This window comes from Lygodium microphyllum, chromosome 28, assembly GCF_053477565.2.
Source record: "Lygodium microphyllum isolate KBCC chromosome 28, Lygodium_microphyllum_v1.1.10, whole genome shotgun sequence".
Taxonomy (NCBI): domain Eukaryota; kingdom Viridiplantae; phylum Streptophyta; class Polypodiopsida; order Schizaeales; family Lygodiaceae; genus Lygodium; species Lygodium microphyllum.
Genome location: NC_141162.1, coordinates 61,709,981 through 61,730,129, shown reverse-complemented (window position 1 = coordinate 61,730,129; position 20,149 = coordinate 61,709,981). Strand labels below are relative to the sequence as shown.

The window sequence follows — 20,149 nt, the reverse complement described above, 5'->3', positions numbered from 1 at the left end:
TATTGGCTATTAAATGTAATCCATAAAGCTATGAGTAAACATAGCCGAAGTGTTAAATATAGGTCATCATCACAACACCATGACCTTAATCAAGGTATGGAGATTTTAAAGCTTTTTTCTAGCTTTCTTAAAGATGAGGACCAAATATGTAATGAAAAAACCATTTGAGCGTGAATAGGTACATATGTATCTAGAAATATTTGCAAATTTGACCTCAACAAAACTCAAGATATTTAGAAAATAAGACCTCAATTGGAGGTCTACTTATTTGCATGGGTGATATATAATTATGGCTATCTTGGTCTACCTTGATGGAGGTCCATATGATTAACAAAAATCAAGATGTTTAGTAAATAAGTCCTCAATCAATATTTTCTTATTTGCATGGGCGATGTACATGATGGGTATGATGATGGCTATCATGGTCTAATGATATGCATACCTTGATCGAGATCCATATGGGTGATGATCTTGTATCATCACGATATTCATGTGCATGCACACAAGGTGGGGACATAGACCATGATTGTAGTCTTTGTTTGGGTGATGTACATGATCGGTATGATGATGGGTACCATAGTCTAATGATATGCATAGCAACAAGAAAGCCAATGGAAAATCCCCATGCCTCCATTACATATTAAGCCTTACCATTGAGCTAGACTTCAAATAGTGGATGAAACCACCAAATCAAAATGTACTCAAGGAAAACTTTTAAACTATTCTTGAAATTTCATTTGTAAACATGTAGAGGTGCTATCAACAAGAAACGAACTAGAGAGAAAGAGAAGAGAGAGAAAGATTCCAAAAGAGAGATAAGGAGGAGAGAGAAATAATAGGAGAGAGAACAAGATAGAAAGAAGAGAGAAAAGGTGAGAGCAATCATAAAAGCTATGCAAGAAGGTGAAGATAAAAGAGACTTCTGATTATTATTCAATGATTATAAAAATTGAGTTTACATCTTTTATACCAAACTTGTGTAGTTGGTATTTTTTCCTTAAATTTTTTCAAAAATATTAATTTCTTTTCAATTATTTACATTCCATCCCCACACACAAGTTTTTGCCGAAAGGGACTTATTACAAATGGCATCAATAGTGGAGATGATAGAGTACTACTTTGTTTCAGAATTACAACATTATGAGAATATTATGGAATATTAAAGAATTTGATTGGATTCAGAGCTTAAGACCAAGCATATCATATGTATATTAGTGGGGGATGATAAAATTGAAACTTGTTTGGTAAACCTTCATGATTAGAATTGTAGATAGCATGTTAACAGTCTACTACAAATGTTGCTATAGTGAATTCGTAATATCTTCCTATAGGTTGCTCCAAATTAAGTGGGACATATGTCATCATGAAGTTCACATCACGTACTTTCAATTAGTAATAATTTTTCATTTGCTATCATTAGTCCAAAATGAAAACTATTCTAAAACATAGAGTTGTCTATGGGCATTCTATAGGAAAACATGGGCCAAATTTGACTAGTCTTCAATGAAAATAACATCTCTAAGGTAAGGTAACTCCTCCAAAATAGATTATGGTCTCCAAGAAGCTTCTTTAAGAGGTAGACCTAACTCCGAGATTGATTCAGTTCTAACTTCTTCTTATGCTATGCTATGATTTTCTCAAAATATATTAGATAATGCTCTGTTTATCCATAAGTGGTAGCTCCTCCATATAATCCATTTGAGATCCAATAAAAGACTTGAGCTAACTCACATGCAAGAAGTTGTGAATCTTTGTGGAGAAAGGGATTTCTAGGCAATAAGCCAAATCACCCATCTACTTAATAGTACATATATGCCAACTTCTTGTTGGAGCCATGTTTGAGAATGGAATGCGGCCTTGACTTGGCACCTTTAAAAGTTAAAAATCCCATTTTTGAAACTCCACAAATCACCTTTTTTCATTAGCATAAAGTTTTATTTAATCCTCATTTAATCATGTACTTTTTAAAGATAAAAGTTTATTCACCTATGAATAGACAATGATAGAAGTTGTGTATCTATGTGATGCATGAATGTGATAGATTGAAATCTCCCTATGAATGTGTGGCACAAACTATAGCTATCTTTTTTTAATGTGAGATAAGCCACTCACTACAAGATACATGTCTTATACCAACATTCAAAGCAACGAAAATGTTCATAAAAAAATTTTCCCCTGTCGTTGCAAAAACGTCGGTATTAGCAATGCCATAGAACAGTCGCTATCATCGTCGCTATATGCATCGTTATTTGCATCGCTATCAGCAAATACGATGCAAATAGTGAGTAAACTATGATGCTAATAGTGACACATGTAGGTAAATTTGCGATGCTAATAGCGATAGTTACAGGGGGGAAAAAATTGTGGCAAGGTAGCTTACACTATGTGCTTTATTTGGGCTATACAAAAGAATTTCAGTAAAGTGTGCAATGCTCTTCTAAATGAAGGCAAAGTGTACTTGAGTCCATAAGACATAAAATAAATACAAGATCGTGTAATGAAAGTGACGATACAATCATGGAAAGATACAAAGGATGATAATAACATAGTGCATAGAAAATACTTACATAAATCACATGACCAAAAAAGAAGAGAATGTATGCTCCACGGATCCAAGGGCAAGCTATAGATTCTCACCATCCGAAAGCTCCTCCCGCTGCAAAGGAGCATCAAACAGAATCTACAAAAAAAGAAACAACTACACATCATTCCACCATACAATAATGCATTTTAATTAAATTTAGTAACTATGGACAAGAAAGATGAGTGACTTACTGGGCCGCTGCATCCATACAATCAGTCGATCAATGTAGTGAGACCGTCTCTCTATGCATATCAAGTCTCTAGACTAGTGGGATCATGGTTTGTAATGGAGTGATGCAAAGAAAACAAAATACAACTGGTAGAAACACGATTGTCAGTACAAGGGATATTCCAAAAAAATAAGCAAGTAGAACAAAAGAAAAACTTACAAAGTCCTCTAGATAAGTCTTGTGGCTGCCACTCCCAAGTTTATGGACTGCTCCTACCTCGAGTCGTGCCCTTGCCGCCTTATGATACTATCTCCAATGTCCTGGAGAATTTGTAGCCTCCTTCCTGAGTCGGCGCCAGTCATTTACGTCTAGCCACTCAAGCTTTGAGACCGCACTCTTAGCCACCACTCCAAAGATGATGGACCAATCCGGTCTCTAGTCGTGCCCTCGCCACCTCGCGTTGCTACCTCCAACATCCTACAGAATCTGTAGCCTTCTTCCTAATTCGGTGCTAGTCGTACGTGCCTAGCCACTCGGGCTTTGAAGCCCCACTCTTGAGTGCCTTGTGTGCATCCAATCGTCAGTGTGGCATATATGCACACATGTACACCATCATCTAGCCCATAGAAAACCTATATGCTGTGGCTGGTACCGTAAACTTCTCATGCAAGGATGCTACTATGCAGTCCTTGCTCCCCTCCGGTATGTTCTTCCAATGATCCAAGACATTGTGCTGAAAAACTTGTTGGCACAACTCTCTCATGCAAGCCATCCCCCTCCTTCCCTCATCATTCATGATGATGGCTTCTGACCTATTATGTACAAGGTAGACATACCCCTTTGGGGTATGCCTAAGATGGGTCCTCTCCCACCTATGACCACGCTCCCCTGGGCATATCCAGGAGACCCCTGTACATCTGGTGTGCTGGCTGGGGTAGTATCTATCGGAGTAGCACCCATAGGGGTGCCACCTGCGAACGGCTGAGCAAAAGCCAGAGTGAGTGGAGTAGACGTTCCCACAAGTGTGACAAATCCTAGAGGTGATCCAACTCCAGTAAAACGACGGGATGGAGACACCGCATCCCTACCTCCACAGCAACCACTTGAGCCATACTCTTTCGAACCACCACGAGAGCGAAGAGTAGTACCTGTATCCCGAGCCAACCGTGGGCTCACTACATCCGAATCTCTACAACATCTCTCTAAACCACTCCCTCCATTTGGCCTAAGTCTGGAGCATCGACCTCGTCTGTTCGAACATGAAGCATTAGATCGTGCCAAAATAGATCTAATAGAGCAGTCTAACGGTGTCTAAGACAGCTCCTGATCCGCCATGTCTTTGAATCTCGCCATCTGATGTTGAGACATACGCGTGAAGATCTCTTGCAGCTCCTCATCGCTCATCCCTCGACTCATCCTGATGATCTAAATATCCACAAATGTCACTTGCACAGACAAAAAATGATGTTAGCATAATCAATTTAAATCATACATATGGTAATTTGAATCTTTAAAAAAGGATCTTATGTAAAATGCATATCTTATGTACCCTTATAAGAGATTTGTCAACAAATTGAGTAGGTGGATGCTCCAAGTATGAAGTATCCTATTGTCCCATGTCAATCTCCTGACACAACTCGACATACACTGGAAGGTCGATAGACATGTCACCACAAAAGGACGAGTCCACCTCATTCTCAAAGAATTCTTGGACTCCTGTATTTCCATCATTGTTACTCGATGTTGGCTCCTCTTCATGCTCCAAGCTTTCGGTGGCCTCCACACCTTGCAATATCGACCCCTCTATTTGTATATATGTCCTCATCTATGCTCGAAACATCGCTCTGATCATATACTCTCGCACTTCGGGGAGCTAAAGGTATAACATACCACCATCGAGGTTGTTAGGGATTTGGATAGAAGATTACTTGTTCACGATCACGTATAAGAGAGATTTAACTATTGTGACATGTATGTTGTAATACAATTAAAAAACAAATGAGTTCATGCACCTGTTCACAATGGGCTGACAACACAAACGTGTCTCGCAAATCCATCCATTTTTTTAAAAATCTATTTCGAGAAATTCAGTTGGACCTCGTCAAACTGTTGCTCCAGCTCCTTCAAGTACCACTTTGAACCACTGCACATCGAATAGTATCATGGAGAAGCTACAATAATCCACCGTAACAATACTTTGCAAGTTTTCGAAATACTCCATCTCATCTATAACCATGTTTGGATCCGTTGCTCGTCGTCGGCTCTCTTGCTCGAACCTTTCCATGATACCACAATCTGTTGTGGAGCACATTTTATCAATACGGTCCACGCGGAAATGCCATCTGCGCAACCACATTGCACTATATATTTTGTACTGTACATTGAAACACTCAATTAGTTGTCACATATAAAATATAGATATGAAAAACCCTAAACACGTCATCACCTTTGGACTATATCCCCTCGAGAATTCTGGCTCCTTGGTTGAGATCTTCGCCCCTTCACCAGACGTTGCGGTCAAAGCTCCATGCAACCATCACATTAACATAAATCGTGACATCTCCTCCATGCCCTCGGGATATCGAATTGATCAATGGTGTGTACTACGTCGAAATTCAGATCGTGCTTCCTCTCAATATTTCCTAGCTTGCTGGTACCTAGCGAGCCACGTCTCCATAAAGGCATGGTGCAACATACAAAAGTGATTCACTTTCTCCTCCGTTGTAGCATCCATTCTTTTTTCTACCCCATTTTCAACCACCATATCTCCGGTCAGTCTATCATTGTCCTTCAGCGACCATAGTATACTGTTGTCTGAATCCACCGTTGGTAGCCATTATGAAATATGCACTAGCACCTCAAACACCAACCAATCTTCAGCCATGCTGCCTTCTGTCCGAGCTCATTGTCACGTAAAGCCTTTCACAGTTTTCATGAAGCACTCCAAGAAGAAAATCCATCGTGTATGGATAGGTGCAGCAATCTCCATTCATCTACAAGATGCACAAGAAGGTGGATTTGTATCATGAGCATGCTGGTAGGTAGGTATTTCTCAAAGAGATAGACTGTCTCCACTACTCCCCGCCTCGTAGATTCAATAAAGGACATCTTAATCTCCTTCTGTGAGATCCATTGCACTAAAGTTGACAACTTGTAAATTACCCCGCATATTTTTGGAGTAAGGCATCTTGCGATCGCAATCGGTAGTACAAACTTCCACAAATGAGAAAGCATTATGAACAACGAATACACTCCAAATAGCAAAATACGCATGCCACTTACAATCCATTCGTAGTACAAACCTGGCATATCTTATGCCAATCATGGGATTTTAGCCCTGATAATTGGTAGTCTTTAAAAAATGCAGACCTGAGAGAACGTATCATGCCCATTGGAGTGCGGTAGACTTGACTATTTGCTTCACAATGCGCTCTTCTTTAGTGGACAAAACCCAACAAGCGCGAGGTAGCTGCAAGTGACCATCAGCACTCGACTGCAGTCAAAGCGCCTCCATCGTGCCTATCTCCTTCAAATCCATTCGTGCCCGTATAGTGTCTCTCTTTCATGTGATATGGTCCAATAGCAAGCTATTCACTTTCTTGAAAATATGCATAGGATTCAACAAGTGGTTGATCTGTAAGTGGGTCCAATATGGAAACTTGTAGAAAATTAAGAACCATCGCATTCCATTTGGATGTGACTCTGTGTAGACCATTTTCAGTTCGTACCAGCTTTGGGCGTTCATACGTGTTGGAGGTTATCCAAGAAAACCTTCCATGAGTTCATGATTCTCTGGCAAGAAAGCGGTGTGTCCTTGATATACTATCTTCTTCATGGTTTGTGACCTTCGGGAGTTCTAACTCTGGCCCGCGTAATGGACATACATGATAACCTGAGGTAACCAAACCTGTCCCAATACCTCTAGCCAGTGAATACAAACTTGAACAAGCTATGATCGATATTACCGATGAGAATGGAAGCCTACTTACCTGAGCACTCTCCGAATCCTAATGGCTCGAATATTGGTAGACCATTGACCATCGCGCTTGCTCATATCTTGCACGGTGACCCCCTCCTTGCACAAAATCTTAAGCTCATCGACTAATGGACGAAGATACACACCCATATTTTTGACTTTGTAGCGGCCGAGAATGAGTAAGCTAAGGATGAGATGTCCTTTCTTTGTAGAAAGACATGGAGGGATATTGTAATTGACAAGGACTATAGGCCACACACTGTAAGAAGTTGAGCGCAGACCAAGTGGGTTCACGCTATCCATTGCAAGACCGAGCCGAAGATTCCTTGGCTCTCGAGCAAAGCATGGGAAGGTAGAGTCAATGTGGCTCCATGCGTGTGAATCCGCTGATATTTATTGAACTCCATCTATGGATCTATTTTGCGCATGCCATGTTGTCAAGCTTGCCATGTCAGACGTACGAAACATATGGTTTATGCGGGGGATAAGCACCAAGTGTCTAAGAACTTTTTGAGGGATGGTTTGCCCTTGCAAGTCTTATCAATACCTAGGACAACCACACTTTGAACATGTCTCCATAGTCTCGTATTCTCCTCGAAATAGTATGCAATCATTGATACATGTATGGATGTTGTTGTAGTCCATGCCAAGCTTTTGTAAAGCATGTGGTGCATTATCACGAGACTCAGGCATGGTATTTGCAAGTGGTAATACATGATACTTCAGTAACTTGAAAAAAATCATAGAACACCTTGAAAAGGCACAAATGTTTTTAATGATAGTGCCGAAAAGAAATCAACAAAGCATACGTACAAGGTACCTGATTAACTCGGTCACACTCGCATCGCTCCACCTGTATTTTGCTTGCACACTTAGGAGTGAAAGCAGTGTCTTCAAGCGAGATACTCGGCACCCATCATATAATGGTATGGATGCTTCCTCTCTAAGCGGATCAGAAGTCTCCACATCCATGGGAATCAATGCATCGATCATTGCCTCCATCTCAGGCTCCAAGATTATAGGTAAGTCTCGAAGATTGTCTGTCTCCTCTAGTATTGATGGTATAGATTGGATAGTACCTTCTAAGTGGTGGATTGGCTCAAGCACTCCATCCATCGCACGTCCACAAACTCTTCTAATTGGCCGCAAAGGGTGCACTCCTCCTCGGGATGAGACGTCACCTCCCTGGATAGAAAATTTGCCAGCCACACCCAATCTTTTTGTATATGGTATTCAATTAGCTTGCAAATACAATACATGATTAATATAAACTTTTCTTACTATTTGCTCAAAATCTAAGATCGCCTGATCAATGATCTCAGATTGAAACTCGCCTAAGTGTCATACGTGTTCTATAGACAATCGACGTTTTCGCCTAATTGCCATCTTACATTGAGAGCAAGGACATGGGACACACTAATTAAGATACGCCTCACGATCTTAAACATCACAACCTTCATCATTTTCCATTTTTTCTACGTTATGACAAATGATTTGTTTTTGTTCTCTTTTTTTTTTAATTTCTTAAATTGTTTGAGAAGGGATTTCTTCTCTTGTAACTCAGCAAAAATTAACATATGTAAAGTCTCCACCCGCCCACAAATTAATGTATGTCAGAGTGTTTCCGGTCTTGTGGTATTGCACCGAACCTCGCCACCACTCTCTCTTTGTTTTTTATCCATTCATTCTCTCCTCTCCTTCCATCTCTCTCTCTTTCTCTTTCTTTATTATGTTGTATGTTTATTTCCTCTCTCTCGTTCCTTCTTCCTTTTTCTCTTCCTCTCCCTCTCTCATTTCCTTTAACAAAACATATCTCTCTCTCTACTACCAATTTCATTTAACAAAATATCTCTCTCTCTCTATCACTACCACTACGACTACCACTACAATAAACAAGAAAAGAAGAAAAAACAACAACAACAACAACTACTACTACTACTACTATTGCTACTACTACTGCTACTACTACTGCTACTGCTACTGCTACTGCTACTGCTACTGCTACTGCTACTGCTACTGCTACTGCTACTGCTACTGCTACTACTGCTACTGCTACTACTACTACTACTACTACAAACAAGAAAAAAAGAAAAAAATACTACTACTACTAATACTACAACAATAACAAAAAACAAGAAAACTAAACAACAATAAACAAAAAAACAAAAAAAACTATTACTACTACAACAACAACAATAAACAAGAAAACAACAACTACTACTACAACCACAGCTACGACGACAACGACTACGTCTATGACCACGACTACGACTACGACTTCGACTACGACTATGACTATGACAAACCACTACCACTACCAATATAATAAACAAGAAAAGAAGGGAAAAAAAAAAACAACAACAACTATCACTACTACAATAACAACAAACAAGAAAAGAAGAAAAAACTACTACTACTACTATAGAAAACAAGAAAACTAAACAACAATAAACAATAAAAGAAAAAAAAAACTACTACTACTACTACAAACAAGAAAACTACTATTACTACTACTAGTACTAGTACTACAATCACGACTACGACCACACAACAACTCTCTCTCTCTCTACTACTACCACTACCACTACTACTACCACTACAATAAATAAGAATAGAAGAAAAATCAACAACAACAACAACAACAACTACTACTACTACTACAAACAAGAAAAGAAGAAATAACTACTACTATTACCACAACTATAACAACAACAAACAAGAAAACTAAACAACAATAAACAAGAAAAGAAAAAAAAAAACTACTACTACTACTACTACTACTACAACAACAACAAACAAGAAAACTAAACAACAATAAACAAGAAAAGAAAAGAAAAGAAAAACTAATACTACTACTACTACAAACAAGAAAACTACTATTACTACTACTACAATCACGACTACAATGACTACGACCAGGACTATGACTACCACAACAACAACAAACTAGAAGAGAAGAAATTAAGCAATAACTACTACTATCACTATCACTACCACTACTACTACTACTACTATGACTACCACAACAATAATAGATAAGAAAATAAGAAATTAAACAAAAACTACCGCTACTACGATAACCACAAAAACAACAAACAAGAAAATAAGAAATTAAACAACAACTACCACTACCACTACCACTACCACTCTCTCCTTCTCTCTCTTCCTCCCTCTTCCTCTCCCTCTCTTTCTCTCTTTCCCTATTATGTTTAATGTTTTCTCCCTCTCTCTCTTGTTCCTTCTTTTCTTTTCTCTCTTCCTCTCCCTCTCTCATTTCCTCTCCCTCCCTCTCCCTCTCCCTCTCTTTCTCTCTTTTCCTATTATGTTTAATGTTTTCTCCCTCTCTCTCTTGTTCCTTCTTTCCTTTTCTCTCTTCCTCTCCCTCTCTCATTTCCTCACCCTCTCTCAATACACATGATTTTTAACAAAAACAAGTAAAAGAAAAAGATAAAATACAAAAACAAATCAAGAAGGAACAATGCACTCACCGTAAAGGCCCGAGGATGGATTTGGCAGCTCCTCTTCGTGACGGCGGCTCCTCTTCGCCCTCCGTACACTTCCTCCTCTTCTTCCTGAACGGTGGCAGCGGTGGTGAGAAGCTTTCATTCTCCCTCTTTCTCTCTTTCTCTCCCTCTCCCTCTCAAATGTAAGATGGAGTTCGCTCTCCCTTTCACTCTCTCTTTTGTTTACTCGTGCAAAATAATGCACTCCGGTTTCAACCCGCATTTTTTTCGTCTAAGCACTGTCACTATTCGCGACGCAAATAGCACGACACAAGTAGCATCGAAGCGTCGTCGCTATGCCTGTGTATCCTTGTAGTGTCAAAGAGACAGACTGTCTCCACTACTCCCCACCCTTCAGATTCAATAAAGGATGTCTTGATCTCCTTTTATGAGATCCATTGCACTAAATTTGACAACCTGTAAATCGCCCCGCGTATTTTTGGAGTAAGGCATCTTGCAATTACGATCAGTAGTACAAACTGCCACAAATAAAGAAGCATTACAGACAACGACTACAATCCAAATAGCAAAATACGCAAGCTACTTACAATCCATTCATAGTACAAACCTGACATATCTTATGCCAATAATGGGATTTTAGTCCTGATAATTGGTTGTCTTTAGAAAATGTGGACCTGAGAGAATGCATCATACCCATTGGAGTGTGGATAGACTTGATAATTTGCTTCATAATACGCTTTTCTTTAGTGGACAAAATCCAAGGAGTGCGAGGTAGCTGCAAATGACCATCAACACTCGATTGTGCCCAAAGTGCCTCCATCTTGCCTACCTCCTTCAAATCCATTCGTGCCCCTACAGTGTCTCTCTTTCCTGTGATGTGGTCCCATAGTAAGCTTCCCACATTCTTGAAAATATGCATGGGATCCAACAAGTGGTTGATTTGTTAATGGGTCCAATATGGCAACTCGTAGAAAACTGAGAAGCGTCGCATTCTCCTCTCATTTTCTCTCTTTCTCTTAGTACACATCATTTTTAACAAAAACAAGCAAAAGAAAAGGAGAAAAAAAAAACCAAGAGGGAGCAATGCACTCACCACAAAGGCCTGAGGATGAATTTGGCGGCTCCTCTTTGCCCTTCATGCACTTCTCTTCTCTTCGTAAATGGTGGCGACCGTGGTGGTGAGAAGCTCTCCTTCTCCCTCTTTCTCTCTTTCTCTCCCTTTCCCTCTCAAATGCACAATGCAATTCACTCTCTCTTTTGCTCCCTCTTTCGCTCTTTTGCACAAAATGCCACGCTCAGGTTTCGACTCACTTTTTTTTGCCTCAATACCGTTGCTATTTTCGTCGCTAGTGACACAAATATCGACGCCGCTAATTTGCATTGGAAACAGTCGTTGCTATACTCCTATATCCTTGTAATGACTCATATCAAAACTCCCACAAGAGGGTGGTTCCTCCTCTCTGAATATTAGCCAAGAGAGTAATCCATATGAGCATTACTCCTACATGTTGTAGATAGAGTAGCTTGCAAGTTAAATGAACAATTGTGCTTGATCCCATTGGGACCCTCCTCCTTGATAACCCCACCAAATGGAGGAATAAATTAGTGTTTAAGTGTGAAATAGCCTAGAATTTTATGAACACACAATGTGAACATAGGTTTCCAACCAAGGGATACACCTAGTAAGACTCGAACCCATAACACAATCATGAGGCCATGTTTCAACTGCTATGCCATCATATCTATGACCAAGCTACACATGTCTTGTATTTCTATAAGATTTCGTTTGAGGTTTGAAGCACCATTAGGAATTTCATTTCTATCTTTGTTATGCTCTACTTACATGCATAAAGATGAGTATGAACACATCAACCAAACTTAGATTGTGGGACCACACTTGTTTTCGGGAAAAGTTTTATCTTTGTAATTGATAAATATGGTCTTAAAAGCATTATCTTTAGTATCACATCTACTCTTATTATAAAAGTCATCATATGTGCAAAAGTGATCTTAAAATCATTATCTTTAGCATCATATCAACTCTTATTATACACATAATCATAAGTGCAAACAAATTTATACATATCATAAGCTTTTTTTTTTCAAAGACCTCTCTTAAAAAATTGATTGTTATTTGAGGACAAGATTCTCAACTTGAGAGGTATCTTATCACATTACGATATACTTTTGTACATATGTCTATTGATATCCATACTTTTCCTCTATAGAAAAACCCATTTTATTCTATTAGAAATCAAATTTTATGCCATTTTTTTTTAAAATTAGGTGATCATTATGATTTTGATAGCTCAAAGATAACCCTATTTTTCACCTGATTTGTTTGATCACCCTTATTTTTAGGCTAAAAAGTGAAAATTTTCCTTTTAAAAGAACATTGATCGTAAGACATGATTTGACTTTATAGTTGACAAAGCTTGTCTTAAAAGCATTACTTGGAGCACTATATTTACTCTTATTATACATATCAACATAAATGCAAAAAAAATTAATGTGGCTTTTTATAAGGTAGTGTGTAAGTTATGATTTTAAAACCTTAAATTTATATGTACCAATCAATTCTTGCACAAAGCCTTCTTGTTTATTGAAAGTGTCAATACTTTTAAGGTAAGGGTAACGAGATGGTAACTTCTCTAGAACATATTCAATAAAACAAAGATAAGCCATATTGCATTCATCCCAATCAGCTCAAGATCTCTCTTTCTCATTTGTAGAAGAAAACTATCTACAGAAAGCACACTCGAATTCATGCCATGTATAAGGGAATTAATATACTAATTCCATAGGGATAACATAGTCTTGTTGACCCCCAAATCTGATGGTAATTCTCTTTAGATTATGCACATCCTTAGAATTTAGTAAGAAGCCATTGATTGCATTGTTAAGCAGCTTATCTAGTTTGTTTCCATTGAAAGTTGATGGCTCGATGTCTTTCAAGAAAGTAGTACCAACACCATTTCTTGAAAGTGTGCCTCCTAAGATCAATCCTCCATATGGAGTGAGACTACCACTAGTATTCTTGGCATGTGGTGTGTGAGAAGGTATATCAATTGAGTGGATATATTATAACTATTGGTGCAAAAGTAATGTGATATTTCAGTGTAATGAAAATCCTTAATAACTTGAGCCTTATCTATAGTAGTTATTTTTTAAAGTGGATCCATTCATTAATGTGATTTGGGTCATGATTCCTATCATGTTTGTCATCCTTGGAAATTATTATTAGATCCAACACATCAAATTCTACAGAATGTGGTAATTTAGGTCATCAAACAACCTAACTAGCCCTTGCTCAAACAATGTACTCAACTCACTTCTCTCAATCATGGTTACTCAAATTATAAGGAAAATAGTATTCACTCCACAACTCAAATAGCTAGAATCAAAACAAAAAAGTAATGCAAAATTTGACAAAGCAAAGCAAAACTTTGGAAAGAAGCTAGAGGTAAGCAAGGGGGGCATCAAATCAAGTCAACACACTAAACACCACCCATACCAAGTTAGGAATTATTCATAATTAAAGTGTAAAACATGAAAAATGCAATGAAAAAGTTACTAAACCCTCATACAATGAGCATGTTTCACTCAAAAAGGATGGTAGGAGAGTCTTGAATTAGTTCCTATATTGAGGAGGGATGGGATGGAGAAACGTTAGAGTTGAGGACAACATTTGATAGAAAAAATGGGAGACATAACATCAATAATTTTATCATATTAGGTAGTGACTTATGCACATTGAGTTGACAAGGGGTTGACTAAAATAGGGAGTGATGAGAGTTCTTGTGAGCATGACTACCAAGGCCCTTGGACTAGGTTGATTCATCTCATTTCAAACTCAAGGTAGAATGGCGCCCATCTCACGACATTAAGTACAACAATAGCTACTCCAACTAATTAGCAACTCTAGATATGCCCAAATATTCTATATAAATGCATGATAGCCTCTTCTAAAGGTGTAAATTTAATGCCTTTATTATTGAGGTGTAAATCAAGTAGGGAACACATAGTAGCATGTGATAATTACAATCCTAAATTTTCAAAGAGGTAATTCTTTGAAATATTATTAGGCTCATAATTTTTTCTTTTTGTGAATCTATTTGTTTAGACATATGAAACCCTCCTACAACCGTTCTTTCTTGATGGTAGTTGAATAATGCTTAATTTGACCCCATTGTGTATGAGCATCATGCGTGTAACTTACATGCTTTGAAAATTTTTCTATCATGTAGCTTAGACTTTGTTTTTGCTAATTTATGTGACTTAAATGTTGTCTCCTTCTTTTTCTATCACATTAGACTCCATCTAGCTGTCTTTTTGTAGCTTGTTGAGACACAACTGGAAAAATTACATGAGCTTATCTCTAAACGTTCAAAGACTCAAGTGGAACATTAAAACTCCATTAACACCATTACTATTTTCTATGAAGAATGCAAAAAACTTTTATCTCATTAAGGCAAGAGTGATAGAATGCATAAAATTGCAAATTGACATGTGAGGTTTACTTGAAAAAATGCTACTAAGAAAAGTTGCAAGTTGGAACTTCTCTTGAATCTAATTCTATGAGTATTTTAAATGCATCCATTTTCTAGAAAGAGGAATCCAAATAAAGGGATTCATGTATGTGAACATTTGACCAAAGATTGACTTCTCTTTGAGACATGTGAGATTCAAACTAAATATTGAAGTTAGGCCTTTTTTTAATGGCACCATGAAAAAGACTCTAAGCATCTCTCCTTAGATATAGTATTACTCAAATGTGTGCCAACCCTACATCTAACACAGCTTGTCCAAAAGTAGAATAATAACCCCATAAGGGAAAATCCTTTTTTGATCTTGAGTTCAAACCATTCAAGATTACTTGCATTAAATTAGCAAATATTAAAAGCATGGAAAAGGCTCCAAGTGTGTCTCTTTAGACATAACATTACTCAAACATGTGCCAACCCTATTAGGCTTGGGGCAATAGCTTCACATTTGACTCACCTTGTGCAAAAGGTACTGTAAAATCCCCACTAATATTGACTTTTAATAATTCAATATCAAGCCTTGCATTTGGCAAATATTAGAAGCTTGGCATTGGGCGGCCCATAGTCAATATATGAGGAGTACGGATGACCCGAATACCACCTTTCCATGCTGTAAAGTTATAAGAATCCTAAGTTGCGCCACACAAAAGTAGTCTATGGTGTATAATAAATCAAAGTGTGGTGAATCTTTTCAAAAAGATTTATATCAAAATCAAAGACTTTTGAATACAAATTTTGATCTTTTTTTCAAGAAGAAGGCTTGAAATTTGAATTTTTGAAGAAGTTAGCAAATTATCACTGATAATGACCCCACATAATACTCACATTTGTGGTGTATTTTTATATACCTTAATTATCTATTTCTAATGATTATTAGATTATTTGTGCATATACCTAACTTGAGAGTGATAAGAAACCCCTTACACGATACTAAAGAGTTAATGCTATATACCCCCTCCCCCTCCCTCGCACCCCCCTAAAAAGAAAAAAGGAAAGAAAATAAAACACTTGAAATAAGAATAGTAAGTTTATTAATAAGTAGCATGGAAATTATAAGTAAAATATATGTGATTGAAACTCTACTCTCATTGATTAGCACTTGAGGCTACTTTACTATGATAGTTAATGTCTCTACAAGAAGCTCTACCACACAAGTTGTATAGTTTTGAAGTGTTCAAAAGAAATCAAACTATTTAGCTATAAAGGAAGAGTTGCATGAGATGTATCTTGGGCCATCCAACTTAGCTATTAGGGTTTTCTTGCTTTGACCAATAAGTATTTGCATGAAATTCTAGTCCAAATCCAATAGTTAAGTTAATTTTCTTGGAGAAAACTTTAACATTTTATTAAAAGTAGAAAAGGATTTACATCCAAAGATGGGGACTTCCAACATTTTAGTAAGTTTTTCACTCAAACCATAGTCCACTTCCAACACTTGAAGTAGCTTAAATGGGTAGTACTTTCCATTGCTATACAACTTGTACAATTTCTCCCTCAAAATTTTTTTACTTGAAATTGCAATCTAGTTCGAATACTTGAGAGTTGATTGAAAATTTGAATACTTCTACTTCCCTTCCAACACTTGAAGTAGCTTCCATGAGATGCTAATTTTTGGATGTACAACTTGAATAGTTTTATTTTGTGCTGTATGACAATACTATACTACTTAGGCTATGAAGGTAGAGCAGCATGAGAACTATCTCTCATCATCCACCAATGAGGGTTGGTAGTAAGGGTTTTTCCTTGGATTGGTAAGGGTTTTACATGGTCAACAAGGTGCATAAGTGCAAGGATGTGGATTTTTTCCATCAACTTGTGGAAGAAATTTGAGAAAAATTCCAAATAGAATTTCCCACATTGTGAATTGGGACAACATCATGAGCTAGGTGTGGTTGGGGCCAATCCGAGAGTCTACATACATCATGAGCTTTTGCAAGGGAAAGACTACATACATAGCTAGGTATGGTTGGGGAATACAACCGACGAATACCACCTTGCTTGGCAATATGCAGTCCCATAATCAAAGCTTTATACTCCGCCATATTGTTAGTGAATCCTACCCCGAGATAAGCAGCTAACTTCATCGTAACTCTACGTCGGGGATCTCAGATTACTACTCCAACACTTCCTTTTTTATTAGGGCCCCTGGACACTCCATCAAAGTATAATATATACGTCCACAATGGGTTTACACAGCCTGCCATCAGAACTCCTCTATTCGTAATTATGATAGTTAAAGTTTAGCATGTTTAGAGGATGAACTGATGGCTCCATCCCACCTTCTTCATTGAACTCAACAGGGATGCTTGTCAACAATCGTAAGAAGTAATGGCAGAAGACTTTGATCTCCCACACAAAGGTTCCGTCTTCTTGCTCAATCACTTTGTATCCTTTGCTCCACCAAATGAGTTTTCCCTGATGGTATCTCTGCTCCAGATATGGGTGCTCCAAATAAAGAATTAACTGCCCCATCAACCAGCTTTAGGCTCTTTTGCAGGTCTCAAATCATCCCCAACATGGACCTGCAATGCATTTCACTATATTAGCATACTTAGAAATAATAAGGTTTAATCTTATTAAGATTAACCTTATTTTTAAACTCTACTCCCTATAGATCAGCTAATAGAGCCGTAGACCTATTTTTCCCTAACCTAACAATCTTGTAGGGGCCATCCCATTTAGGTTCCAGCTTCCCTAGAAACAACTCCCTACGTGGATCATAATAGAGGACTAATTGCCATTTTTTAAAGGTATATTTCTTCGCCTCAAGAAGTGGGCCTGCTTGCCCCAAGCCGCAACTAAACTAGGTGTGCGGTAGGCTTTTTGAGGAGAAAAGGCTCAAATATTGGACACTACATGGGAAAGAGCCCCTTTGCACGCATAAGAAAATGTCAAAAACTTTGTGTGAATTGGTGAATTGGTCATTGTGGTGACTTGTGAGGACTATGGTCCTCTCTCTCTCTCTCGATGTTTGAATATTCATAAGACAGCGTTGAAAGAAGGGGCCACTCGAGGCCCCATCGAGCCCACGTGTGACACGTGGCACCATGGCTCTGTTTGTGGGTATATAAAAGGATGACTAGCTGTCCTAAGAGCCTCTACACCTCTCTCTCTCTCTCTCTCTCTCTCTCTCTCTCTCTCTCTCTCTCTCTCTCTCTCTCTCTGTGGCTAGCTGGCTGGCTAGCTTTCTATCTATCAATCTATATATTTGCCTAATTTATTATTTATAAGCCGTATCTCTAAACACACATAATGCGCACCTTATCAGACACCACCATGCATAATTCGATCTCTGCAGGCGCGCACACACACACACACACACAATTATGTACTAGTTCCAGCTATCATGTACTTATGTTGATTTCATGATCATTCAACATGTGTGTGTACATATTATAGGACTTGGAGCTGCTTGGAACTATGTCAAGGTAGAGAAGGGATCTACTGTTGTTATCTTTGGGATGGGAGCTGTGGGTTTAGCGGTAATTCATGGGGTTAAATTTTCCAAGCTTTCATGTTTGCTTATGTGTTTCCCACAAACAGAAAAGGGAAATGAAGAATGGTTTGCTCTCATCTGTTGTCCGATCCTGTGCTCTCCCTTCTGTTGTTTAGGTTGCGGTTGGATCCAAGAGTGCCGGGGCATCGCATATCATCGGGATCGCAACATCAACCCAGCAAAATTTGACACAGGTGCACAAACAGCGGCAAGGGTTTTACTCTGAGCAAATAACTAATTAATAGGACAACAAAGATTTGCTCTGATCAGAACAAGTTATGATATGTTACTAGCCATAGAAATGAAGTATGGCTTCTCTTTTATCTCATGGGTTGTGTGTGTGTATGTGTGTGAATGACAGCCAAACAGTTTAGTGTTACCGAATTTATTAATCCTCGGGATCATACCCGACCAATTTTAGAGGTATGCCTTTTTTCTCTAACCGTTTATTATTTGAAAATATTACATTCATATCATTCTCAGAATGACACTTTGGGTGACCTTTTATTCCAAATGTAAGGCTCTTTTCTCTAACCGTTAATTGTTTGAAGATTCTAACTTAATAATATTTCAGTATGATGCTTTCAGTGACCTTTTACTAGAAAGCAATGTTCACTAAAAGTCGAGGATTAATAAAACATGGATTGGAAAAATCTTAGAGAAACACTTGCAAAATAAAGAATAATATGTTTAGAACCTTGAAGTATACAAATTTTTAGGTGTAAACTGGCAAATTTGTGATTTGATTAATTACAAAATCCCTCCAAAAGTTTTAATTTAAAAAGCATTCATATCTGCTACCAAAAATGTTTTTCATGAACAGTCTTATTGAGCACCTTGGGAAGGGGCTCTTAGAAAGGTAAGACTTTTGGAGGAGGTTGCAACTTATCGAAATCGCCATTCAAGAAGTAGATAGAATGCTTTGGAACTTTTCCAAAAAATAAAAAATTTGCATTGATCCTAGGTATCTTCATTGCTAAAAAGAGCATTCTATCTCATGACCTGATTTGGTCTTACAATGCATGAATTGTAGTGATCCTACTAATATCACATGATGTGCAGTGATTTGGTGTGTTTATGATGCTTGCATAGAGGATAGTAGTATTTTATGATATAATTTAGTGTGTATTGAATGCATAGCAATAGCAAATAATAGTATTATGAATGCAATAGTAGAGAAGCTAAGATTGTCGTTTTTGGTAAAGTATATGTAACTACATTCACTTTTTGCTTGTGTACAAGCAAGTGGTAAAGGATTTGACTAGTGGGGGTGCGGACTATTGTTTTGAGTGTATGGGAAATGTTGACCTTATGTTATCTGCATTTGAAAGTTGCCATGAGGCTAGTTTATACTCTCTCTCTCTCTCTCTCTCTCTCTCTCTCTCTCTCTCTCTCTCTCTCTCTCTCTCTCTCTCTCTCTCTCTCTCTCTCTCTCTCTCTCTCTCTCTCTCTCTCTCTCTCTCATGTACATAGATGCTCCTATTAACAAATAGTAAATATAAAACTCATTCTCATTCAAAAAAAAGAATATGTTAATTGTATTGTGAATTATTAAGGAACAATGGGGGCAAAAAATATATGCCTATCAATAATGTGGCTTCAGTTTATGAATATTATACTCATCTCAAGCTTGTACAATTACATTGAGCTCTCAAATATAGTGCATTATTGAAGATCTCTTGATAACTTATTAGAATATGACTCTTTTCACATGATACAAAGTAGTTTACCACTCTTAAAGTTTTGATATATTGAGATGAGAGTGCTTAAGTCACTCTTGGAAAAAGAAAGTGATAGCTTTCTTTAAAGGAGAGTAGTATCTTTAGAAAAAAAATGGGAATATTGTTCTCTCTTTTCACATTTTTGTATTTTAGTTGCTAGAAGTTATGTGCTTTCTTATGTTTTGTAAAATTACA

At 37.8% G+C, this 20,149-nt stretch overlaps 1 pseudogene; it reads left to right on the top strand.

The window, feature by feature from the left end:
- Positions 1-17,784: 17,784 nt before the first annotated feature.
- LOC148011527 (alcohol dehydrogenase class-3-like) lies at positions 17,785-19,610 on the top strand (annotated as a pseudogene).
- Positions 19,611-20,149: the final 539 nt, after the last annotated feature.